The following is a 26,682-nucleotide window of genomic DNA, read 5'->3' on the forward strand; positions in this document are numbered from 1 at the left end:
ATTGATATTGTGAATGAAATGGGGGAATTCCCCCCCGCAGCGCTATTATGTTATGCCAGCGGGGAGCCTTCCCTGCCGTGGCACAACACAATGATTAGTGTTGCCAGCTATAGCTAATTATAGTTAATTGTTCGGGAAAAATCTGACAGGCTGGTTATACACAAGTCAGTCGATAGATTGACAACCAAGGCGCCCATACCTTGATTGATATTCAGCCGGTCCCTGCTGCTTTAGTCCCTCGCTATAATGGGTGGCTTCACTCACCATAGGGAAAAACATAAAGAGGCAGGTCTGAGGTTGACCTAAGTCAAGAATTGCATAATAGAGAGCCTGAGTTTTGGGGGCACCCAGGTAGTTTATGAAGATCCCGGCAGCATTTAACATAAGGACAGCCCTTTACCTAAAAAGAAGTCGAAGGTTAACTTTAATTCAATTTGCTCTTTAGTCCCTTTTGGCTATGAGCTTCTATGAAAAAAAAAAATGCTGTTATTTAATATATGTATTTATTAATTTGCATTATAAACCATAGATTTTCTCCTAACAAACAGTACAAACAGTATAATTATAAAAAGCCACTTGCAACCTATAAATGAAGACAAAACCTACATTTAGGCTGTTCTGAAATCTAAACGTAGAGAGACAGGTGGGCTTATATAGGAAGTACATACCTTTCTAAAGATCCTGGAGCAGTCAGGGAAGTGGTTGATGATGGTCCATTCAGTGGTCTGAACCTTGAGGGTGAAGGATGCAGATGGTGTTCATTGTGTCCAGCTCCGGCTGCTTATTACCAAGATGGGTGGCATGGGGTCTGCAGGTTTATATAGGTGCTGCATACATACTGTTACATTGGGTCTTCTAATTCTTTTTTTTTTCTTTTTCCAGATGTGATGGTCAATATGAGATGAAATGAGCAAAAAATCTGATTCTTCCACACTAACTTACATCATGCTGGATCTCCTGGAATCTAAAATGACCTTCCTTGCAATGCCCATCTTGCCTTATAGTTGGGAGGATGGTATAATGCAGTGTGCTTTTAGAAGGAGGAGTGGCTAGGAGGACCAAACTGCATTTTCAGTCGGTCGCTGGAGAAGTGTTAGGGGACGCATGCAGGCTAAAGCTCCAAATCCTTTACGGATTCCTCTAAATGAATACCACTAGCTAACTCCATCTCTGCATCCAGCATAATGCATTCACAAAAGAAATGTCAGATGGCTACCATTGCTTTATGAGGGGAGGCATCAACAGGTGCACCCGCTAATACTTGAGGATTTAGAACCATGCTCGCTATTACTGTAATACTAAGTCTAGAAATGTAACACAGTGATGACGCTTTGTGCTGAAGATGGGTGATGGAGTAAAAGTTCAGAAACAATATGAGATATTCTGCCTCCCTCCCCCTGCATTCCCTGCAGTGGTGCAGCCCAAACATGAGCTGTCTGCAGTGTGAACAGAAGGCAGCTCTGTTGCTGGGCTGTGCTAGTGTTCAGCTTGGAGTGGGAACAATTGCAATGTCTATGTGTGTGCTTTTGTTTGCATGTTCCCTTTCAGGGACATATAAATAATGTGTCATAGAAATGAAACATTATTTAATGTTTTATTTTGATAACCAGGGATACTGACGGGCAGGAAAATTGCTTACACAACATACACAGCATTTGCAGGCAAAAATAAAAGAATAGCATGACAATTTTATGTTATAGTATTACATTACACTGATCTGTGTCGTTTGTTGTCATGAGTGCTTACAAAGCCCTTCATTTGAATAATTTGATTTATTTTGTAACCATTGTACATTTTAATAAACATATAAACAACATACTGCTACTACAGCGCTCAACCCATCTTAGCTTCAACTCAGAATTACAATGTTGTATAAATATAGTACTGTGCAAATGTTTTAGGCAGTGGTGAAGAAATGCTTTTAAAGTAAGAATGCTTTCAAAAATATATCATTTTATTGTTTATTTTTTATCAATTTAGAAAATGCAAAGTAAACAGAAGAAAAATCAATATCAATATTTGGTGTGACTACACTTTTGGCCTCAAACCAGCACCAATTCTTATGCCGCGTACACACGACCTGTTTTTCCGTCAGGGTTCCGCTGAAACGGACTTGCCTACGCACGATCACACCAAAGCCCAATCATTTAGAACACTGTGCACATCAAATGCCGCCACTGTGCACATCAAATGCTGCCACTGTGCCCATTAAATGCTGCCGGTGTGCCCATTAAATGCTGCGAGTGTGCCTTTAAATGCTGCCACTGATTCATCCCCAGTGCCTGCTCGCCGTCTGCCTGGCGCTTACCCTGTCTTGGTGGGGCAGCAGGTGACGGCCACGAGCGGGGTCCTCCATGTGTCTCCTGCCATCCTCATCTCGCGTCCAATAGCTGCGCTTATCGTTTCAGCCAATCAGGTGACAGGTAATAGACCCGCACACCTGATTGGAGGAGAGGCGGTTCAGTGTTAGGAAACTGAATATTAATTCACCTTTCTAAAACACCTGGGTGGACTGTGAGCGTCAAGCATGGCGCTCACAGTTCACCTATTTTGAAGCCTATTAGAGGTTCTTCAAAAACACCCCCCCCCCCGCTGTAATTTAGGCGCCCAGCGCCCCAAAAGGTACTGAACACCTAAATATTGGGGTGGCAGTGGTGGCCATGGATAGATTCATGCTATGCATGAATCTATCCATTGGCCATAGAGGGGGTAGCTAGAGAGAGAGGATGGCATCTGTGTGCCCTTTTGGACACACCTAAACTGATAAACACATGCACATTCACATACATACATATGCATACATGCACACACACATGCATACATACATATATGAACACACACACATACATGCACACCCACACACATGCATGCACACATGCACACACACACATGCACACCCACATGCATGCACAAACACACATACATGCATGCACACCCACACACACACATACATGCACACCCACACACACACATGCATGCGCACACATACATGCACCCCCACACACACATACATGCACCCCCACCCCCACACACCCACACATGCATGCACACACATATAAAAACACATACAGTAGATAGTCTTATAAAAAAAAAAAACGCCAGTGCTTTACCTTGGCTCTTCCTGCCGGGTACTGCACTGTAGGGGGAGACAAAGAGCACAAACTGTGTTTTCACTAAAGGCTAATGTGAGTGAGGAGCCTTTCTAGGCCTGACTAAACTCGTGCGCCCCCTAATTTAAATATGGGACAGGGATGGTAAAAAATAAACTGACAGGGGTTATAACCCTCCCTTATTCTAGCCAAAATGAAAAAAAAAAGAAGAAGAAGTGTTGTCTATAGTTCTACTTTAAGCACAAATTTCTGATAATTTTATGGAGAGGACTAAGAAGATATAACCATAGGAGGAGAGGGTTAGGGACAGGACACCCTTAAAACTCCGGCCAAAAATGTTTTTCCATGTCCTGGTTGCTGATCTCCTACCTTCACCAAGTTTGCCATCCATGTTCTTCTGAGCTCTGTAGTTCCTCTGTAATGGGCTGCTGAACTTGCTGAAAAACCGTTATTGCCTGCTGACTGTTTGTAAGTCCGCTGTCTTCTATCCCTCTCCTCAGCTCAGCCAGCGGTCTGACATGCCCCCTTGTAGTCCTCTGAAAGAACAGGGAGGAAGCAGACATATTGTGGGTGGAAGGGGTCTCACAGCCCCCGCTCTGTACCGCCCTGCCAGCAATCCGCCCCTCCACTCCACCCCCCCCCCCCCCGCCGCACCGACCCTGCCTAATCAGTGGTATGACACAGCGGGATGTCCCACTGTGTCAGGTATAGTATATCAGAACACCGAGCACTGATGTCCACCTCCCTCCGGTATTGGCACAGTGCACTGTCAATCGATACCGGGAGGCGGGATATCAGCACTCTGTGTTCTCAAATACAATACCTGACACCGCAGGAGATCCCCGATGTGTCATACAAGTGATTTCTAATAATAATCCCCGCTCTGCACTGGTGGTCCCTGACAAGCTGCACTTGTGGTACCTGACAAGCTCCATTGGTGGGACAGACACGCTGCACTGGCTGTCCCTGGCAATCGGCACTGGTGGTGGTCCCTGACTTTTTGCTCTGGTCCATGACATTTGGCTCTGGTGGTCCCTGAAATTCGGCACTAGTGTTGGTCCCTGACATTTGGCCCTGGTGGTCCCTAACATTCGGTACTGGTTGTGGTCCCTGACATTTGGCTCTGGTGGTCCCTGACATTCGGCACTGGTGGTGGTTCCTGACATTCGGCTCTGGTGGGGGTCACTGACATTCGGCTCTGGGGGTCACTGACATTTGGCTCTGGTGGTCCCTGACATTTGGATCTGGTTGTGGTCCCTGACATTCAGCTCTTGTGGTGGTCCCTGACATTCAGCACTGGTGATCCTTGGCATTTGACACTGGTAGCGGTCCCTGACATTTAGATCTGGTGGTCCCTGACATTTGGCACTGGTGGTGGTCCCTGACATTTGGCTCTGGTAGTCCCTGACATTTGGCTCTAATGGTGCCTGACATTTGGCTCTGGTGGTCCCTGGCATTCGGCACTGATGGACCCTGGCATTCGGTACTGGTGGTGGTCCCTGACACTTGGCTCTGGTGGTTCCTGTTATTCGGCACTGGTGGTGGTCCCAGAAATTTGGCTTTGGTGGTCCCTGAAATTCGGCACTGGTGGTGGTCCCTGACATTCGGCACTGGTGGGGGTCCCTGACATTCGGCTCTAGTGGTCCCTGACATTTGGCTCTGGTGGTCCCTAACATTCGGCACTGGTTGTGATCCCTGACATTTGGCTCTGGTGGTCCCTGACATTCGGCACTGGTGGTGGTCCCTGACATTCAGCTCTTGTGGTGGTCCCTGACATTCGGTACTGGTGATCCCTGGCATTTGACACTGGTGGTGGTCCCTGACATTTGGCTCTGGTGGTCCCTGACATTTGGCACTGGTGGTGGTCCCTGACATTTGGCTCTGGTGGTCCCTGACATTTGGCACTGGTGGTGGTCCCTGACATTTGGCTCTGGTGGTCCCTGACATTCGGCACTGATGGACCCTGGCAATTGGTACTGGTGGTGGTCCCTGACATTTGGCTCTGGTGGTCCCTGACATTTGGCTCTGGTAGTCCCTGACATTCAGCTCTGGTGGTCCCTGACATTCGGCACTGATGGACCCTGCCATTCGGGAACTGGTGGTGGTCCCTGACATTTGGCTCTGATGGTCCCTGACATTTGGCTCTGGTCCATGACATTTGGCTCTGGTGGTCCCTGACATTTGGCTCTGGTCCATGACATTTGGCTCTGGTCCATGACATTTGGCTCTGGTGGTCCCTGACATTTGGCTCTGGTGGTCCCTGACATGTTGCACTGATTTGCATTTATAAGGCTGTAACCTATCATACCGTGTGTTATGTATGGCTTGCTGGCTTTAGAATGAGGGGTGTGATTTATGTTGAAGTGGGCGAGTTCACATTTACATGTACAAGCCTAGTATACATCTCACATTCACTCTCATCCCAAGGATTCATGGGAAATGTAGGCCGATTAGAGTTAGAGAGAGAGAGAAGAGGATATGATGTAATCCCTGTTCTAACACCTCCTATTGCGCAGAATACAGGCTGCATTTTTTGAATCATAAAACTGACTTCCTGAAAATTCAATCAGTCATACCTCTTAAACGGTAAAAAATGTCACAAATGTGATAACTGTTTAGTGTTTTGTCTGGGGGGTGTACTAATGGGGGATTTTTTTTTAAATCCTGGAGTTCTGCTTTAAGTAGATGCAATGATAATTGGCAGCCTCCGAGACTTCTATAGGTAGACAGCTATACAATGGAAGGCCTCCAGCAGGACACCACTTCTTTATAGGTAGGACCGCTGTTTCCTATGGTAACAGATCTTGTAACAGTTACTAACGGTTGTTGTATTTAACCACTTGCCGCCCGCCATATAGCAAAATGATGGCGGCAAATGGTTTCAATAGCCTGTCCGGACGTCATATGATGTCTTCAGGATATTAAGCCGCTGCGCACCCCCGGGGGTGCACATCGTGGCAATCGTTGTTGCTGTGTGTCTGTCTGACACACCGCAACACTGTTCTAGGTAAAGAATCTCTGACTGTAGGCTGTAGCAGGAGGCAATTTGTTTGCCAAAGGTCCGGAAAGCAGCTCAATAATGAGTCTGCAGGCAACAGTGAAGCATGCTGGAGATTCCTTGCAAGTTTGGGGCTGCATTTCTGCAAATGGAGTTGGAGATCTGGTCAGGATCAATGGTGTCCTCAATACTGAGAAATACAGGCAGATAGTTATCCATTATGCCACACCAACAGGGTGATTGATCCCCAAAATTATTCTGCAGAAATGAAAACATACAGCCAATGTCATTAAGAATTATCTTCAGTGTAAAGAAGAACTGGTAGAGCCATTTCTTCAGTGGAAATGGATAAAAAGTTGCTGCTCAAATCCACCACACCCCAACTAGGGAGAAAGTCCCTACCGCCAAAACCCACGGGGTTTGAAATTGAATGAACAGGGTCTGATGAAGAACTAATGAGGGGCATATCATCAACCCATAGTTTCTTCACATTAAATTACTATGGAGTAGGTAAAATCAATAATAGGTGATTTAGACCACTTTTCCTAATATTTTAATCTTGCCAATAAAAATCCCCTATATGGAGCATTTGTGAATTATGAGGTCAATTTAGCAGATGCTTAACCTCCCTGGCGGTACGATTATTTCAGATTTTTGGTGCTGAAAGCGGTACAATTATTTTGCATGGAAATTTGGCGTTTTATATTGTAGTCCTGTAATTCGTAGGAATAACTTAAATCTGTCCAAACCAGAGTCTAGCAGACATCCCAGGTATGATAAAATGTGAAAAATGAAATCATACATTAAAATATAATAAATAACTATAAATAATTATACCAAATAATAATAAAAAATATTCAATAATGTAATCAAATCAAAAACACTGAAATTTGCTCAGTTGCAGAATTGTCACTGTCATTACTTTCAGTGTTTGCTGACGGATCTCCCCACAAATAACTATCGCTCAATTCTGCGAGTGATTCTAATTTATTATTACTGTTTTCTAGATGGTCTAAAATCATTTTTGATGTAAAGGGACAGTTTTGGTTGCTATGGACAATCTCCAGTTTCCAGGCAGAAAGAACAGTATTTATAATATAAAACTGCATGCAGGACACTGGACAGGCCACTAGGGACAAGAGGGATGTGAAATATTTACATACAGCAATGTAATCTGTAAGATTACATTATACTGTGTGTATACTGTGTGTTTCACTTTTTGAATTTGGCGCCGTTCTCCATCCCCGTGTGTCGCAACGCTCGCAGGAAACGGAGCTCGGCTCCATGATAGATCAAGCGAGGGATGAGCCACTCACACAGTGGGGGGACATCGCTGGATCCAGGGGATAAGGTAATCACACTCATCCTGGATCCTGCGATGCGATCCCGAGTCTGGCTCGGGGTTACCGCTAATGGTACTGAATTTTCACCCCCAAGCCAGACTCGGGAATACCGCCAGGGGGGTTAAAGCAGTATTAAACCTAAAAAGCAAACATTTATTGTAATGCAGCTTGCCAGTTCTTAGATGTGATGGCTGCATTAATTTTCTTTTTAGGCTTTCATTCTTCTATTTTTGAAAACCCGTGTACACCCTTTGTTAGCGAGATAGTCTTGGATAAGCTTAGAGTTGATCTGTAGTGATTGGCAGGTATCAGTGGAAAATTAATTTCACAGTCAGGTCTTAACCACAGCAATGTGGCTCCGTCCCATGAATCGCCGTACCTGTACGGTGGCTCCTTTAAGACCCATAGCAGGCACGCGTGCCTGCTGCTTGGCATGGGGCCCAATGAGCGTGGCCGGCGGGCACGATCAACACCGGCCACCCACGATCACGGGCACGAGAGCCAGAATGGGGATTTGTGTATGATAAATCACAAATCCTCATTCTGACAGGAGAGAAGAGACAGATCTGCTGTTCGTAGTAATTGCGAACAGCGATTTGTCTCCTCCCCCAGTCAGTCCCACCCCCCACAGTTAGAAACACTCCCTAGGGAACACATTTAACCCCTTCATCGCCCCCCATGTTAAGCCATTCCCTACCAGTGACATTTATACAGTAATCAGTGCATTTTTACAACACTGTTTGCTGTATAAAAGTCAATGGTCCCAAAAAAATGTCAAAAGTGACAGCAAATTTACACTGTTACAAGCTGTACACTCACTACTTTACATTGTAGCAAAGTGTCATTTCTTCAGTGTTGTAACAAGAAAAAAATATAATAAAATATTTACAAAAATGTGAGTGGTGTACTCCCTTTTGTGAGATAATGTATATTGGTCTAAACTGATGAAGAAATTTGTGGGATATGTGGGATATTTATTATGGCAAAATGTAAAAAATATAGTTTTTTTTTCAAAATTGTCAGTATTTTTTGTTTATAGCTCAAAGACCGCTCTCTGCTGACATCACAGGAATCAGTCCAGGCACCACGTTATCACGACAATGAAGTCTGGATCCGCCAGGTGCCTTGACTGATGCCTGTCTCAGTAAGCCCATGAGAGCATGAAATGGCCGCTCCCCGCCCCTCTATAGCTCAGCACTCCAGTGAGCGTGGAGGAGCAGAGAGGAGAGCTGCTGATTGACAGTCAGCAGCTCTCCTCTCTGGGATCTGTGAGAACTGAGCCATCGGCGATGTTTGATGGCTTGGTTCTCAGTGTAGAGACAGATGCAACATCAGTCCCATGCTATATCCAACTAGGTAAGTATAAAAGGGGGGGGGGGCATACTTCTCTTTTAACCTGTCAGCTGGCAATTCTGACATCTACTGTTGCTTCATTCTTAATTTGTGGCACTGAACACAATAGTGAAGTATCATAGTATCTTTCTTTTTGCCCCAAGAGTGCAAAGGACTGTATCACTTAATGCACCCTTGGTAAAACGTCTACCTTGGCTCTTAAACCTTTTGTGGTAATGCCAATTAAGCAAGGTGGTGACATGATGGCAGCCGGGCAAAATAAAGGTGTTCTGTTCCTGTCCTTCCAACTTAGCCTTGTTTAAATGACCACCAACCTAACATACAAGCTGGTAATTGGACTGTTTCTTTAGGAATGTCCTGCTCGTCATGTGTACATTTCATTTCTGTGCTAAAGACATGCTGTTTTACACTGTGTATCATGATCAGTTCACTCGTCCACTCACCGGGTGAGGTGCAGCTTATCATTTTTTATGTGTATGAGGTGGTTGGGTGACGTATGCTTGTATATATGTTTTTTTCCTTCTTTTCCCCTTTTTCTCTTTGTTGAATATGCTATGTGGTGAGATTGAACTTGTATATAATTGTATATGTTTTTTCTAATGATTATTATGGTTCCTTTGTAGAAATCATAAGAATTTATGATATAATTGGAGGCCAGAAGAGTCCTGAGGAAGTGGATCATTCCATGAAACGCGTAGACTTTGGTTCTCATTTTGTGTAATCTCTATACTCATATCTAAGGCATTACCTGGTCAAACTTCCATGTGAAGCTTTATTTAATGTATATTCAGGATGACCTGATTTTAATGCCCAATTGGGCGATTTTTATTGAAATTTTGTAATAAAATATATTATTTTATTGGATTGTTTATGTGTAAGTTTACTATCGGATGTATATTTAAAGTTCTTACTTTTTTGTTCACTACTGATAACATTTATAGGCGGCAGACAATCCACAGTCACTGTTAGAATGTGAAAAAACTGACATGCAGTGTGTAGTTCTGTCCCATAAGTCTGACAGATTGCTCATCTCTAGTAATTTCATGGTTTTCTCTGGCTCAGCAGTACTTGCTTTGCTTCAGCAATAGTAGAGTGCGTGGAGTCTTGTCTAGGCATTTTGTACTTGTAACTGAAAAGGAGTACTGTTGCTTTAAGTAGATGAACTGTGAGAATTTTACTCATTTTGACTATTGTGACTCCAATTGTAATAGTTACTACCCCTTCCTAAGACCTCTATGTCTGGTATGAATACAGCATAGACAATCACTACAGACATTCTTTGGCAGATAGCTGAGCTTACCAAACACTTGACATCTGTGAATACTTTTATTGTATGCAGAACATTGAGGCAATACAACAAGATGTGTTAGGGCCGGTTCACACTGCAACGCGAGGCGAGGCGACACGGCTCGCCTCGCCTCGCTCCCGCAAGTCGCCCCCATACAGTGCTATGGAACCGTTCTGAGAGGAGCGACTCGAGTCGCTCCGACTCAGAAAAAAGGTTCCTGTACTACTTCGGGGCGACTTCGGGGGCGACTTGCATTGACTTCTATGCAGAAGTCCTCTGCAAGTCGCCGCTGACCCCCCCTGCAAGTCGCGGCGAGGAAGTCGGAGACGCCTCGCCGCGGCTCGCAGTGTGAACCGGCCCTTAGACTTGATAAATGTGTTTTAGGTGGTCCAAATGAGTATCAACTTTCCTAGCCCCAAGTGGGTGTCCTGAAGGGGAGGATGAAGAAACTCACACACAAGGAAAAGGATATCATACTAAAGGCGAGAAAATAAAGAAAATCACATGCAATAACAAAAACAAATCATAAGGTGCAGCATAACCAGAAGCAATTACCTAAAGAACAGCGCAAGCTGTATACACAAAAAACTGTTGCAAATACAATATACTGCTAAAGTCTTGGCTTTACATACACATTAAGGGAAGGATAAGTAAAGCACTTTGCTTTGCACATCAAAAGTTATCTACGTACTGTATTAAAAGCCACCTGTGGCAAACTGACTACTGGACTATTAATATTATTATTACTATTATACAGGATTTATATAGTGGTAACAGTTTGCACAGCACTTTACATAATGAAAGGAGACAGTTATAGGTCTTTTTGTTGACACCTGAACATATTTCTGGGCTCCACCCCAGTAGACAGGAGGTCTGGCCCATGAGTCAGTCAGGAGGGCTCCACGTAACACCCAAAGCAGCAAGGGGCTGCATATCACGTGCACAGAGTGTGTATGAAAACTGTTTGAGGGGCAGACAAAAGGCCTTAAGGGTAAGGCCAAAGCAGGAGTGTTGTATGCATTGGCGTTGCTAGGTCTGCAAAAGATCTGGGGCTAGAGCCCATAGCAGCAGTGACCAACCTTTTTGCAGGTCCGGGGGGTGGGGTGGGGGGGGGGCACGCCAGTGGTAAGCAATTTTTCACGTTGAAAGGGTGGTGTTGCCGTTTCAATCAAGGCACCGTGGTTGATATGGTGTCGGGATGATCGAAGCACATTGTTTCTATTGTTACATTCTAGTATATAATGAAGTGGTTCAACTAATGAAGAGCCCCGGGCTTGTCACTTGCCACATCTCCTGCCACTAGATGCAGCATGTCACTTTCCACCGTCACCTCATACATAGTTACATAGTTAGTAAGGTTGAATAAAGACATCAGTCCATCCTGAGTGAGTGTCTACAATTGTCCCTATCGCTGTACATTGCACACTCACATTGGTCCCTACCGTCAAGGAGCCCACAATCCAAGATCCCCATTCGTATACTAGGGCCAATTTTAGACAGAAGCCAATTAACCTACCTGCATGTCTTTGGAGTGTGGGAGGAAACAGGAGTACCCGGAGGAAACCCACGCAGGCACAGGGAGAACATGCAAACTCCAGGCAGGTAGCGTCATGGTTGGGATTTGAACCAGTGACCCTTCTTACTGCTAGGCGAGAGTGCTAACCACTACACCACTGTGCCACCTGTCATCAGATGCAGCTTTTTAACTTGCCACCAGCATCTGCAACTAGATGTGGATTGTCACTTGGCATGTCACCTGCCACCAGATGTGGATTGTCACTTGCTACATCACCTGCCAGCATTTGCAGATTACCACATCACCTGCCACCATTTGCAGATTGTCACTTACCACGTCACTTGTCATGTCACCTGCTACCATTTGCAGATTGTCACTTGCCACATCACCTGCCACCATTTGCTGATTGCCACTTGCCATGTCACTTGCCACCATTTTCAGACTGTCACTTGCCACGTCACCTGCCACTATTAGCAGATTGTCACTTGCCACGTCACCTGCCACTAGATGTGGATTGTCACTTGCCAACTGATGTGGATTGTCACTTGCCATGCCAGCCAGTGCCACCAAATGTGCATTGTCGCTGCATTGGTGGCAGGCTGGCAGCACTGGGCCATTTAGTGAGGGCAGGAAAGCAGAGATGCGGGGCGGGCAGTGAGAGATGATGTAATCTCTCTGCTCCCTGCCGCACCTCTGACATTAAAGAGGCCTGTGCTGTGAGGGCGGAAGAGTGCTGATGTGTGGGGGGCAGTGAGAGATGTTGTCATCTCTCTGCTCCCCACCGCACATCACTCCAACATTGAAGTGGCCCGGCTGTGATGGCGGAAGAGTGGTGACCTGGAGCGGGTGGAGAGAGATGATGTCATCTCTGATCGTCTGCCTGCTTCTCTCTCTCCTCCACCTCTAATACAGCCCACCCGCCGCAGCTGCGTCCCGCTGGTTAGGCTCCACATTTAGGGCTACAGCTTCAATAGCCACCCCCTGGCGATGCCTATGGTTATACGTATAAGCTAGGGGGCTGAATGTCTATTTCTTTGCAAGAGTGAAATGCTGAATACCCCTGTGAGGTAAACCTGTGTGCTCACAATATATTATACTTACTCATGCTTATTCTTCTCCCGAGGCCTCACTCCATCTTCCATGACTTCCAGGCTGCATCCCTAGGATGTCCAGTGCTGTGAATTGGACACAGTGTTGGGGTTCAGATCGCTAGAAAGGAACCTTCTTTTACCTTTGCCAAGTCACACGACTTCCCAGCCACCTGGTTGCTTATACACCTGACCCTGGCAACGGCAATATAGCCTCCTCCGAATAGCTTCACTGCACATTAGACCTTTGTACTGCATTAACTCATCATGTCCCCTAATAAGCCCTGTTCTTGTGATACTTCATGTATGCTTGCACCCCTTTAAGACTGCCTTCAGACCAGGCCAAGTTAAAGAGGTGATTCATCCCGTAAACAAAAATGCTACAAACACCATAGTTGCTGAATTTAAAAAAAATAAAACACACACTTACCTGTCCCAGGTTCCAGGGATGTCATTAACTGACCTGGCTCTTTGCCAGTCTTCAGGTGCAGGCATTGTCATCCTAACTCTGGGTAGCCAACTGCGAATCCTTGCAGCTTCACAGTCGACTGTCCACGGTGCATGCCCGAGTGGCACTGTGCTCTGTGACTGGTCCTGCAGTCTCCTGGGACCGGGGACATGTTGCAAGAGGCTGCGGGGGAAAGGAGGGGGTCACCTGTCAAAATCAGGTATCTGCCCTCCCTCCCACCCTCCCCAAAAAAAAATTTGGAGTGGAGGGAGGAAAAGCTTCTCCTTTTGGGTGATGTTCTGAGTTTAAATAAAAATAAACATTCTTTTACTGAAGTTGTTTAAAGGGGTTGTAAAAGTTTGCGTATTTTCACCTTAATGCATCCTATGCATTAAGGTGAAAAAACATCCGACAATACCGCCCCCCTCCCAGCCCCCCCGTTTTACTTACCTGAGCCGGTTCACCTGCTGCGCTCGCCCCCGATGTCCTCTTTGCCGCTCAGCTTGGCCGTTGTTTGACTAGAGTGGATGGATTGAAAGCAGTGCAGCCATTTCATCCTGTACACAATTCTCTAAGTGCCCCTTAGTTATTCTCCTGGTACCCCTTCTTGCCCCATAAGGTTGTCTTACCTTAACCAGTTGCCGACCGCCGCACGCCGATGTACGTCGGTACAATGGCACGGGCAGGCATAAGGACATACATGTACGTCCCTTGCCTCCCGCGGGTCGGGGGCCCGATCGGGCCCCCGCCCGGTGCCTGCGGCGGTCGGTATTCGTACGGGAGCGATCCCGGACGAGGGGACGGCCATTCATTCATGGCCACCCCCTCGCGATCGCTCCCGACGAATAGAAATCCCCGGTGACATCACTTCCTCTCCTGTAATGTAAACACAGGAGAGGAAGTGATGTATTCTCTCCTCCGTGTCGGTATTTTTCGTTCCGACACGGAGGAGAGCGGATCAGTAAGTTGCACCAACACTCACACACACAGTAGAACATGCCAGGCACACTCACACCCCCCCTTTACCCCCCGATCACCCCCCCAATTACCCCTGCCCCCCAGTCACAGTGACACCAATGTCATTTTTTTTTTTTTTTTTTTTTTTTTTGCATTGGTGTCATTTGTGACTGTAATAACTGTTAGGGCAGTTAGAGTTAGCCCCCTTTAGTTCTAATGTACCCCCCTAACCCCCCCAATAAAGGTTTAACCCCGTGATCACCCCCCGTCGCCAGTGTCACTAAGGCTGGGTTCACATTGCAGCGGTTTATGAGAACGAATGTGATTCGCACCGCACTGCAGTGCAAATCACATCCGATCTCTGTGCGATTCGAGTTCAGCCATTCGCCGCACCCGCCACACCCGCCGCACCCGCCGCAAATTCGCACGGGACCCTTTTTTTGGCCCGCAGCAGAATCGGATCGCATGGGTGTTCACACCATGCGATCCGAGTTTGCAGATCGCACTGCGATATGCGAACTGATCTGGGGGTGTCAGTAACATTTCACTGACACTCCCAGCAGTTCGCATAGGGCAGTGTGAACTGCCGCCGGGAGGCATGCGATGCGGGAACCCGCCGCGGATTCGCGGCGTTTCCGCATCGCTCCAGTGTGAACCCAGCCTAATAAGCGATCATTTTTCTGATCGCCGTATTAGTGTCACAGGTGACGCTAGTTAGGCAGGTAGGTATTTAGGTTCGCCGCAGCTTTTTATAGCGCCAGGGACCCCCATATACTACCGCATAAAGCCCCCTGATTGCCCCCTAGTTAACCCTTTCACCAGTGATCACCATATAACTGTTACAGGTGACGCTGGTTGGTTAGTTATTTTTTTATAGTTTCAGGGCACCCGCCATTTATTACCTAATAAAGGTTTAACCCCCTGATCACCCGGCGGGTGTCATTTGTGACTAATAACTGTTAGGGCAGTTAGGGTTAGCCCCCTTTAGTTCTAAGGTACCCCCCTAACCCCCCCAATAAAGGTTTAACCCCGTGATCACCCCCCGTCGCCAGTGTCACTAAGGCTGGGTTCACATTGCAGCGGTTTATGAGAACGAATGTGATTCGCACCGCACTGCAGTGCAAATCACATCCGATCTCTGTGCGATTCGAGTTCAGCCATTCGCCGCACCCGCCGCAAATTCGCACGGGACCCTTTTTTTGGCCCGCAGCAGAATCGGATCGCATGGGTGTTCACACCATGCGATCCGAGTTTGCAGATCGCACTGCGATATGCGAACTGATCTGGGGGTGTCAGTAACATTTCACTGACACTCCCAGCAGTTCGCATAGGGCAGTGTGAACTGCCGCCGGGAGGCATGCGATGCGGGAACCCGCCGCGCATTCGTGGCGTTCCCGCATCGCTCCAGTGTGAACCCAGCCTAATAAGCGATCGTTTTTCTGATCGCCGTATTAGTGTCACAGGTGACGCTAGTTAGGCAGGTAGGTATTTAGGTTCGCTGCAGCTTTTTATAGCGCCAGGGACCCCCATATACTACCGCATAAAGCCCCCTAATTGCCCCCTAGTTAACCCTTTCACCAGTGATCACCATATAACTGTTACAGGTGACGCTGGTTGGTTAGTTATTTTTTTATAGTTTCAGGGCACCCGCCATTTATTACCTAGTCTCACTAGTGTACCCCTAAATTTAGGGGTGTCTACTTTCCAAAATGGGGTCATTTGGGGGGGGTTTGTGCCATCTTGGCATTTTATGGCCTTCAAAACTGTAACGCCCTTAGAAAGCCTGAAGGCGGTGCTTGGTTTTCGGGGCCCCGTACGCGGCTAGGCTCCCAAAAAGTCCCACATATGTGGTATCCCCATACTCAGGAGAAGCAGCAGAATTTATTTTGGGGTGTCATTTCACATATGCCCATGGCATGCGTGAGCAATATATCATTTAGTGACAACTTTGTGAAAAAAAAAAAAAAAAAAAAAAAGTTTGTAATTTTCCCGCAACTTGTGGCAAAATATAAAATATTCCATGGACTCAACATGCCTCTCAGCAAATAGCTTGGGGTGTCTACTTTCTAAAATGGGGTCATTTGTGGGGGTTTTGTGCCATCTTGGCATTTTATGGCCTTCAAAACTGTAATAGGTAGTGAGGAGTGAAATCAAAAAATTACGCCCTTAGAAAGCCTGAAGGCGGTGCTTGGTTTTCGGGGCCCCGTACGCGGCTAGGCTCCCAAAAAGTCCCACATATGTGGTATCCCCGTACTCAGGAGAAGCAGCAGAATTTATTTTGGGGTGTCATTTCACATATGCCCATGGCATGCATGAGCAATATATCATTTAGTGACAACTTTGTTAAAAAAAAAAAAAAAAAAAAAAAGTTTGTAATTTTTCCGCAACTTGTGGCAAAATATAAAATATTCCATGAACTCAACATGCCTCTCAGCAAATAGCTTGGGGTGTCTACTTTCTAAAATGGGGTCATTTGTGGGGGTTTTGTGCCATCTTGGCATTTTATGGCCTTCAAAACTGTAATAGGTAGTGAGAAGTGAACTCAAAAATTTACGCCCTTAGAAAGCCTGAAGGCGGTGCTTGGTTTTCGGGGCCCCGTACGCGGCTAGGCTCCCAAAAAGTCCCACATATGTGGTATCCCCATACTCAGGAGAAGCAGCAGAATTTATTTTGGGGTGTCATTTCACATACGCCCATAGCATGTGTGAGCAATATATCATTTAGTGACAACTTTGTGTAAAAAAAAAAAAAATTTTTTTTTTTTGTCATTATTCAATCGCTTGAGGCAAAAAAATAAAATATTCAATGGGCTCAACATGCCTCTTATCAATTTCCTTAGGGGGTCTACTTTCCAAAATGGGGTCATTTGGGGGGGTTTTGTACTGCCCTGCCATTTTAGCACCTCAAGAAATGAGATAGGCAGTCGTAAACTAAAAGCTGCGTAAATTCCAGAAAACGTACCTTAGTTTGTAGATGTGACAACTTTTGCGCAAACCAATAAATATACAATTATTGACTTTTTTTTTACCAAAGACATGTGGCTGAATACATTTTGGCCTAAATGTATGACTAAAATTGAGTTTATTGGATTTTTCTAATAACAAAAAGTAGAAAATATCATTTTTTTTCAAAATTTGCGGTCTTTTTACGTTTATATCGCAAAAAATAAAAATCGCAGAGGCAATCAAATACCATCAAAAGAAAGCTCTATTTGTGGGAAGAAAAGGACGCAAATTTTGTTTGGGTACAACATTGCATGACCGCGCAATTACCAGTTAAAGCAGCGCAGTGCCAAAGTGTAAAAAGACCTCTGGTCATTTACCAGCAAAATGGTCCGGTCTGAAAGTGGTTAATTAGGTGAGAAAATCCTTAGAGTCTATTGGTCACACATGAGTCTATACCCTTGTCAAGGCAATACACCTGCACACTGCAGCATGCTGTAATGCACTATCAGGCTAGTTCCAGAAAACTGTGTTCAAGAAAAAGGGCCAGGCTAGGTCTGGGTCCTGCTCGGATTCGTTGACAGCCCATGTTAAGTGACATGTAGCACCCTGGTGTTTGGGCAGAGTTGCTCCTAAATTTACCTGCTAGGTATAGCTACCCTGGTCCATTGTTTGGGATCAATTTCACTCTTATGCCCCATACACATGGTCGGAAATTCCGACGGAAATAGTCCGATCGGATTATGTTGTCGGAAAATCCGATCGTGTGTGGGCTCTATCGGACTTTTTCCGTCGGAATTTCCGACTGAAAATTTTGAGAGCTGGATCTCAAAATTTTCCGACAACAAAATCCAATCGGACTTTTTTCGATCGTGTTGCCATGCATGCTCAGAAAAAAATTGGAGACGAAAGTTATTGGCTACTGGCTTCTACGTAGTCCCGTCGTCTGTTTTATACGTCACCTCGTTCCGAACGATCGGATTTTCCAACAACTTTGTGCGACCATGTGTCTGCAAGACAAGTTTCGCCCAAAATCCGTGTGAACAAAAATCAGACGGATTATGTGGTCGGAATGTCTGACCTTGTATATGGGGAATAAGTCTGTAATTGCTACACTTCTCTCTTTTGCTGCTAGGTGGCCAGGCAGTTGGTGGCATTAGATAAGACAAGGGCAATGCAAGGTCAGATTATGAGTATATGTGGCATCTCAGCCAATGGGCAGGGGTTTTCTTAAATGCCTATGGAGAGGGATGCTGGGAGAACATATATTTGGGTGGAATCAGGTGATCACTGTTCTGAGCCACCTGGACGGCTGTCTGGGTGGACGTGTTTTCTACTGCCCAGGCTGCTAGGTTGGAGTTTGGGTCTATCCTGGGCACATCTGGCTGCTAGACTGTCTGAGGGCCTATCCAGGAGCAAAAGAGCCGCGCAGGGTTGGGATTGCAGCTTGCAGTCTAACCAGAATTGATGGTTCTGCCAGCCGGAAAACCTGTCGTGGTCAGAGGTAGAGGGGAATCTTTTGCCAGGGAGCAACCACCTTATTACCAGGGACCACAGTGAGTAGCTGAAGCGAGTACCGGATCAGAATTCTTACCAACCGGGGATGGTGGAGAATCTGGAAACTTTAGCAGGTATCAAGCCAGGGACCCAACCAGTGGAGGTGACGCCTGCAGAGCAGCCTTGTGTGTCAAGCCAGGCACCAAGCAGGCCAGAGGGGTGAAGCTTGATAAGTATATGGAATGCCAAGCTGGGACCCAGCAGAAGAGCAGGGTGAAGCTTGAGGAAGGTACTACAGTGAAGATTGGAAGAGAACAAAGGATTCAGTGAGGGAGAGACTGGGAGCTCAGTGGGTTGATGAACTACAAGAAGAGATTGTAGTGGAAGTGATGGAACTATAACAATTTGTGTTGGGAACTGTTAAAGACTGTTGCCATAGGAGACAGCATTTCTACACATGCAGATGTGGCGTCTTGCTGGATGCCTTTCCCTGCATGGCTGTCCTCCTGTAGAAGTCTCAGAGTTTGCCAATTAACATTGAAACTGCCTAAGGGTGTCCTGGCCCTAACCCTCTCTCCCAAAGTTCTTCTCAAGAGAAATAAAATCTCTTTGCATTTAAGAAGGGTCTGGCGCCCAATGAATCTAACTTGCATTACACCCACCATGCCTCACAACCCACCTTACACAGAAGGATATCAGCTATCTCTGGCCCTGGAGGTTCTCATTAGACTGAAGGAGGCCTGGGACATTGCTACATGACATAACAGCTAAAAATGTATATTTGCATGCAGAAAATTTGTGTTAAAAGAATACCTCACTGACCTTTGTAGTGTAGTGTTTTACTATGCGCTATGTTTCCGAATAAGGGTCAGGTCTGGTTTAAGCAATGCTGGGGTGCACTGCAGCCCATTCAAAATGAATAGCCTGTCTTAAAGGGATTGTAAAGGTTTGTTTTTTATATTCTAAATAGATTCTTTTAAGCTAGTGCATTGTTGGTTCACTTACCTTTTCCTTCGATTCCCCTTCTAAATGTTTTTTTTCTTTGTTTTCTTTGTCTGAATTTCTCACTTCCTGTTCCTCCTCAGTAAGCTGTTCAGTACGCTGTTCTAGCTGACTAAACACCGCTCGGATGATGGTGTGAAGTTTACTGAGAAGAAACAGGAAGAAAAAAAAATTTAGAAGGGAAATCGAAGGAAAAGGTAAGTGAACCAACAATGCACCAGCTTAAAGGAACCTATTTAGAAAATAAAAAACAAAGCTTTACAACCCCTTTAACACAATGAATGTTAATGCACAACATAACACGAGTGATATCAAAAATAAATACAATAAAACATCTTAGGCATCAGAAACTACTCACTGATTCAGATCTAGGTCTAATCTACTTATATTTACATTTGTATTGTGTCATCATTTGCTGAAGAGATTTAATATGTGACCGTATACAACAATCCCTATCCCTAAAGGAGCATAAAATCTAATGTCCCTACTACCGTAATACAGATACATCAAAAAGAAAGACACTCAAATGTGAGGAGATTGTACAATCTACATAAAGACCATGAGCGGAATTTATAAAGGGTGTTGTAGATCCCTTTAAGCCCCATACACACTATTACATTTTCTGCTGAGTTTTTCCTTCAGATTTACCAAAACCATATAATATGAGGTCAGACCTTAGGAGTTTCAATGTGTATGCAATCAGGCAGGCCCTTGCACTACATGGTTTTGGTAAACCTGAAGGAAAAACTCAGCAGAAAAATTGATAGTGTGTATGGGGCTTTAGAATTCCGCTGGGCACTGATAGCCAAGTTTTGTAGTAGGGGTGGACAAAGCTTTTTGAGGATCTGAAAGAATAGTTCCATATCAGGTCCGCCTACTTTTGATTGACAATGCATGGCAGTGGGCAGATCCATGACTGCTATTCTGTCCAGTTGTGATGTTCCTATTTGCCCACTGCCGTTCGCTGTCAATCAAAACTAAGGCAGATCTCACAGGGAACTGGTCTCCAAGAACCCATACAGTGACACAAGTAATTTCCCATGGCCATATTCAGTTAATGATATCACCTCTATTCCTGGCTCCTTTCTTCACATTTAGTTTTCGGCCAAGGATTATACATAACATCTTCCCAGCATTGACATACACTATTCTGAGTACTGGCATCAGGGCTGCCATCAGAGGGGACCGCCTATATAGATGTAGGGGGCCCATGCATCCCCAGGGGCCCGGACGCCTGGGCGTCCCGAGTTGCCAGCTTCTCTGTTTTTGCTTTCAGTAAGAACAGGTGAGAACTCAGCTCAACCGACAGGCTCCTCCTCCACTCACCTACAGTTTCCTTTGTTTGGCCAGGCCATCGGCCAATTGACCAGTGCTAGAGCATGGTTCTGTCAGACTAGAAGAGAAAGATGAGATAAAAGGGCCATTTTGATCAGTCACTGACAACCAGGATCGATTCGGAGCTTGGTTGGTGGCGCCGGCACTGAAGAGGAAGGGGAGTAATCACATGTGGTAGCTAGTAATTTTTGGGCATAGTGCGTCTCAGCCCCAAAGAGTATAATGATACATAGAACAATGCCTAAGGGACTTTAATGGCCCGTACACATGATCCGAATATCGTACACTGGCTGACGACTTTTTTCACGTAATAGTCGCAAGTAGAAATTGAATAGGTAAATAAAGTTACAATTGTATTTTTGGACAACAACTATACTGACTAAATGAAAATCGTACGATCTGGTATCGTACAAGGAAGATGTTCGTGCTTGTCTGATCGAATAATATCGGATGAACGGACGTGATCGGCGCTCTCTAAAGTAGTGTACACGCGATCCGAAAATCGTACGATTCTTCCTCGGACGACAGTTTTCATACAATATTCAGATTGTGTGTATGGGCCATAAGAGACACCTTAAAATTGATTAAAAAAATAGTTACATTTTATTAAACATACACAACTTAAAAAGATTCATATCTATTTTTTTCCCTTCAGTTGAACTAGTGATGCTGGTACATTTTTCCCTTCCCTTGCTTTTTACCTGTGACCAGTGGCGGAACTACCGCCATAGCAGCACATGCGGGCGCTATGGGGCCCGCAGTCAAATGGGGCCCGGTGAGGACAGGCGCTATGGCTCCGCGGGAGATAGCGGGCGGCTCCGCGGGTGGCCCGCGGCTCCGTGGGTGGTCCGCGGGCGGCTCCGCGGGTGAGAGCTGGCGGTCCGCGGGCGGCCCGCGGGTAGTCCGCGGCTCCGCGGGTAGTCCGCGGGTGGCTCCGCGGGTGAGAGCGGGCAGTCCGCGGGTCCACGGGGGGCTCCGCGGGTCCGCGGGGGGCTCCGCGGGTGATAGTGGGAGGCAGATGAGAGTGGCCGGTCCGCTGGTGAGAGAGTGGGCGTGAGCGGGCTGGCCATTTAGGGAGCTGATGGGCGAGGGAGCATAGAGATGACATCATCTCTCGCCGCCCTCTCATCCCTGCAGTGCAGTTCCCCCCTCACTGTGCAGGCAGCCAGGAAGCAGAGAGATGACATTATCTCTCTGCTGCCTGACTGATAATCTGCTGGCTGACTCTGTGACACAGCAGGAAAGTGGCAGAGCAAGTGACAATCCATAATGTGTGGCAGGCGACGTGGCAAGTGACAACCCAGGACGTGGCAAGTGACAATCCGTAACGTGTGGCAGGTGATGTGGCAAGTGAAAATCCATGACGCGGCAAATGACAATCCATAATGTGTGGCAGGCAACGTGGCAAGTGACAACCAGGGACGTGGCAAGTGACAATCCGTAACGTGTGGCAGGTGACATGGCAAGTGACAACCTGGATGTGGCAAGTGACAATCCGTAACATGTGGCAGGTGACGTGGCAAGTGAAAATCCGTGACGTGACAAGTGACAATCCGTAATGTGTGGCAGGTGACGTGGCAAGTGACAACCCGGGACGTGCAAGTGACAATCCATAATGTGTGGCAAGTGACAATCTAGGATGTGGTAAGTGACAATCTGTAATGTGTGGCAATCTAGGACGTGGCAAGTGACAATCTGTAACATGTGGCAGGTGACGTGGCAAGTGAAAATCCGTGACGTGACAATCCGTAATGTGTGGCAGGTGACGTGGCAAGTGACAACCCGGGACGTGCAAGTGACAATCCATAATGTGTGGCAAGTGACAATCTAGGATGTGGTAAGTGACAATCTGTAATGTGTGGCAATCTAGGACGTGGCAAGTGACAATCCGTAATGTGTGGCAGGTGACAACCTGGATGTGGCAAGTGACAATCCGTAACATGTGGCAGGTGACATGGCAAGTGAAAATCCGTGATGTGACAAGTGACAATCCGTAATGTGTGGCAGGTGACGTGGCAAGTGACAATCCGTAATGTGTGGCAGGTGACGTGGCAAGTGACAACCCGAGACGTGACAAGTGACAATCTAGGACATGGCAAGTGACAATCCGTAATGTGTGGCAGGTAATGTGGCAAGTGACAATCCGGGACTTGGCAAGTGGACAATCTGCGACATGTGGCAGGTGACATTCTGCAACGTGTGACAAGTGACAATCTGCATCTGGTGGCAGGCGACGTGGCAAGTGGACAATCTGCAATGTGTAGCAGGTGATGTGACAAGTGACAATCCTTAATGTGTGGCAAGTGACAATCCAGGACGTGGCAAGTTACAATCCATAATGTGTGGCAAGTGACGTGGCAAGTGACAATCCAGGACGTGGCATGTGACAATCCATAATGTGTGGCAAGTGACAATCCAGGACATGGCAAGTGACAATCCATAATGTGTGGCAGGTGACTTGGCAAGTGACAATCCGCAACATGTGGTAGGTGACATTCCGCAACGTGTGACAAGTTACAATCTGCATCTGGTGGCAGGCGATGATGGCTAGTGACACGCTCAGGGATCCCACTGATTTTGCATTATGGTGAGTTGAACTATTTCATTTTATATAACAGAACAGAAATTGGTTAAAAGACCTGGAGGTCAGCAATGTGTTCCCGTCAGGGGCTGCATAGAGTATACTGCATACTTTGTTGTTTAAAACTAATATAAGCCGTTGCCTGGGTACTGTGCCACATGGGTGTGGTAGTCTGTTGTTTAATGGCACTAGTTCATTTTTTTTGGTGGGGGGGGGGCCCATACAACATTTTGCTATGGGGCCCTGTGATTTCTAGTTACGCCCCTGCCTGTGACACAACCAAAACCAGTGCATTTTTCCTCTGCCATTGTTAACCCCATATTTAACTATGTGCGCTACTATAATACTCTTCAATCACAGGCAGTGAGACAATGCCCAATCTCTGGCTTCGGGCCAGGCTTCGGGGAAACGTCTCACTGCCTGTGATTAGCACAGCGCTGCGCCGACTTCCTGGCGGGCTCTGCACGTTGACCATGCCAACACACCTGAGCTCATCCTTAGCTCTGATACTAACTCTGGGTGTAACTTTCTGCACTGCCACAAATCCTAGGTGTCATTTGCTGCACTGACACCAATGTTATGCAGATAAGGGGCGTCTGTAGATTAAAACAAACTGTGCAGCTTTGACCAAAGTTGAATAATACCCTTGCTGCACTGTATGCGTAGGTCATTTACTGTACATAATTCCGAAAGCCTGTTTAAAAAACTGAAGAGATGTCATCATCCCATGCTGCCTTGTTGCGACGAGATTGTTAAGACACTCCCAGTGTTTACCCCCACCATCAGAGAAGAAAAATCTTTGCTGATTCAAACACACAAATGTTCGATGTTAGCTTGTTGTCGGAAATTCCGACCGTGTGTAGGCTCCATCGGACATTTTCCATTGGAATTTCCGACACACAAAATTTGAGATCTGGATCTCAAATTTTCTAACAACAAAATCCGTTGTCGGAAATTCCAATCGTGTGTACACAATTCTGACACACAAAGTTCCACGCATGCTCGGAATCAAGCAGAAGAGCCGCATTGGCTATTGAACTTCAATCTTCTTGGCTCGTCGTATGTCACTGTGTTCTTGACGTTTGGAATTTCCGACAACATTGTGTGACCGTGTGTATGCAAGACAAGTTTGCCAACATCTGTCAGAAAAAATCCCATGGATTTTGTTGTCGGAATGTGCGATCCTGTGTAAGCGGCATTACAAGTGCATTCACTCCCCTGATGCAGGAGCTCTGAGCTCAGTGTTTGAGTGCTTGCTCCTGTGGAGGGTGGGGGTAAATAGTAACAGCTGGGAGTGTTTTAGTAACGTCCTGGGCTCACTGGGCATGTAAGGATTTGTGGAGGAGGGAGTGCTCATTGTGCATGTGAGGACTTGTGGACAAGGGAAGGCTTACTATGGATGTGTGGATTTGTGGATGAGGGAAGGTTTACTGTGCATGTTGGGTTTTGTGCATGAGGGAGGTCTTACTGTGCATGTGCGAGTTTGTGGATAAGGGAGGGTACAATGTTTATGTGTAGATTTGTGGATGAGGAAGGGTGCAATGTATGTGTGGATTTGTGGAGGATGGAGGACTGTGCATGTGTGGATTGGTGGAGGAGGGAGGGGGAACTGGGCATGGGTGGATTTGTAGACAAGGTAGAGCTCACTGTTCTAGGGTTGCCACCTGTCCAGGATTCACCCGGACAGTTCGGGTTTGGAATCATTCGTCCAGGTTTCAGACTGTCTGAAACCCGGACACATTATTTAGACTGGACTATGGCTTTCCAGCAGGATTGCTGGCAGTGGTTGTCTCAGCTGAGAGTGTCTCTTATACTCTTTCACAGCCCCTAAAGCCAGCACTAAAAACCACCCCTCCCCCCCAAACACATACAGATGGTAGAGGAGAGAGGGCTCGATTTGCACCTCTTTCCCCCCCCAACCCCCACCCCTACCCCTCTGTGTCTGCCCACACTCCAATCCCCGGCGCTGTGCCTCAGAAAAGGAAAGTGGGAGCCAGAAATTTGAAGTCCAGTAGCCTCAGATCCATCTGGGGCAGACTGCCAAGGGGTGAGTGGGCTCACCATCCATCCATTCCTGTCTGTGACTGAAGTCTCCCCCCCTTCTCTCTCTTGCCTCTGAGTAAGTACCGTAAGGCAAATCAGGGTTCTCAGAGCACCCTTACGTCAGAGTTCCCCTTTACACCAGCGGCCGTAGTGTTTCCCCTTATATTAGAGTCCTCTTTGTACATCAGAGTTCTAAGTGTTCGCCCTTAAATCCCAGTGCATCCCTTATGTTAGAAGCCCCAGAGGTCTCCCTTACATCAGAGTCTGCAGAGTCCCCCCTTACAGTGAAAGGGAACTCTGCAAGTTCAGATGTAAAAGGGGAACTCTGTGGACTCTGTTGTAAAGGGGGGCTCTTGTTATTAACTTCATATTATTAGAAATGTTATTTAGTAGCAAAATATATGTATAGTTTATACTACAAATTACTGTGCACCACAAAAGTGTTCGGGTTTGATTCGAAGAAAAGGTGGCAACCCTACACTGGGCATGTGTGGATTTGTGGGTGAGGGAGGGTGCACTATGCGTGTTGATTTTCAGATAAGGGAAAGTGCACTTTTGGATGTGTGGATTTGTGGGAGGGGGCACTGGGCATGGGTATATTTGTGTATGAGGGGTGCGCTATGGATGCGTGAATTTGTAGATGGATAAAGGCTCACTGGGGGTGTGAGGATTTGTGGATGAGGGAGGGCGCACTGTACATGTTAAGATTTGTGGACATGGGATGGCTCACTTTGCCTGTTGGGATTTGTGAACGAGGGAGGGCACACTGAACATGGGAGGACCTACTGTGCATGTGTAGATTTGTGGATGAGGGAGGGCTCGCAGTACATGTGTAGATTTGTGGCTGAGGTAAGGCTCACTAGGCACATGTGGATTTGTGGCTGAAAGAGGGCTCATTGTGCATGTTTGGATTTGTGGACAAAGGAGGGTACACTGCGCATGTGTGGATTTGTCGATGAGGGAGGACTCACTGTGCATACATGGATTTGTGGACAAGGGAAGGCTTAGTATGTATGTGTTACAAAAAACACATTACTGCCCCTATCTATAGCTGGCCATCGCAGTAAGCAGCATTGGAAGGCTACATAAGATATAAACAGGGCCATGGATGAATCCATGGGGAAAAAAACAAGCTTACTTACTGACCAGCTCGCAGACAATCAATTAAACCTACCATTATG

General features: G+C 46.4%; 1 protein-coding gene across 2 annotated transcripts in view; it reads right to left on the reverse strand.

Annotated features, from left to right (window-relative positions):
• The window catches only part of MANEAL (mannosidase endo-alpha like), a 59,277-nt gene extending 58,024 nt beyond the window's left edge, over window positions 1–1,253 (reverse strand). Inside the window, exon 1 of one of the 2 annotated variants that reach the window (XM_077481821.1) lies at window positions 669–1,253. The gene's annotated coding sequence lies outside the window, so the exon portion shown is untranslated. The remainder of the gene's footprint in view (window positions 1–668) is intronic. The other variant, XM_077481820.1, reaches the window with a different exon arrangement.
• Between the last annotated feature and the right edge of the window lie 25,429 nt (window positions 1,254–26,682).

The sequence above is a fragment of the Lithobates pipiens genome, unplaced genomic scaffold, assembly GCF_037356315.1.
Source record: "Lithobates pipiens isolate NorthernLeopardFrog02 unplaced genomic scaffold, aLitPip1_a1.2 Scaffold_16, whole genome shotgun sequence".
Lineage (NCBI taxonomy): Eukaryota > Metazoa > Chordata > Amphibia > Anura > Ranidae > Lithobates > Lithobates pipiens.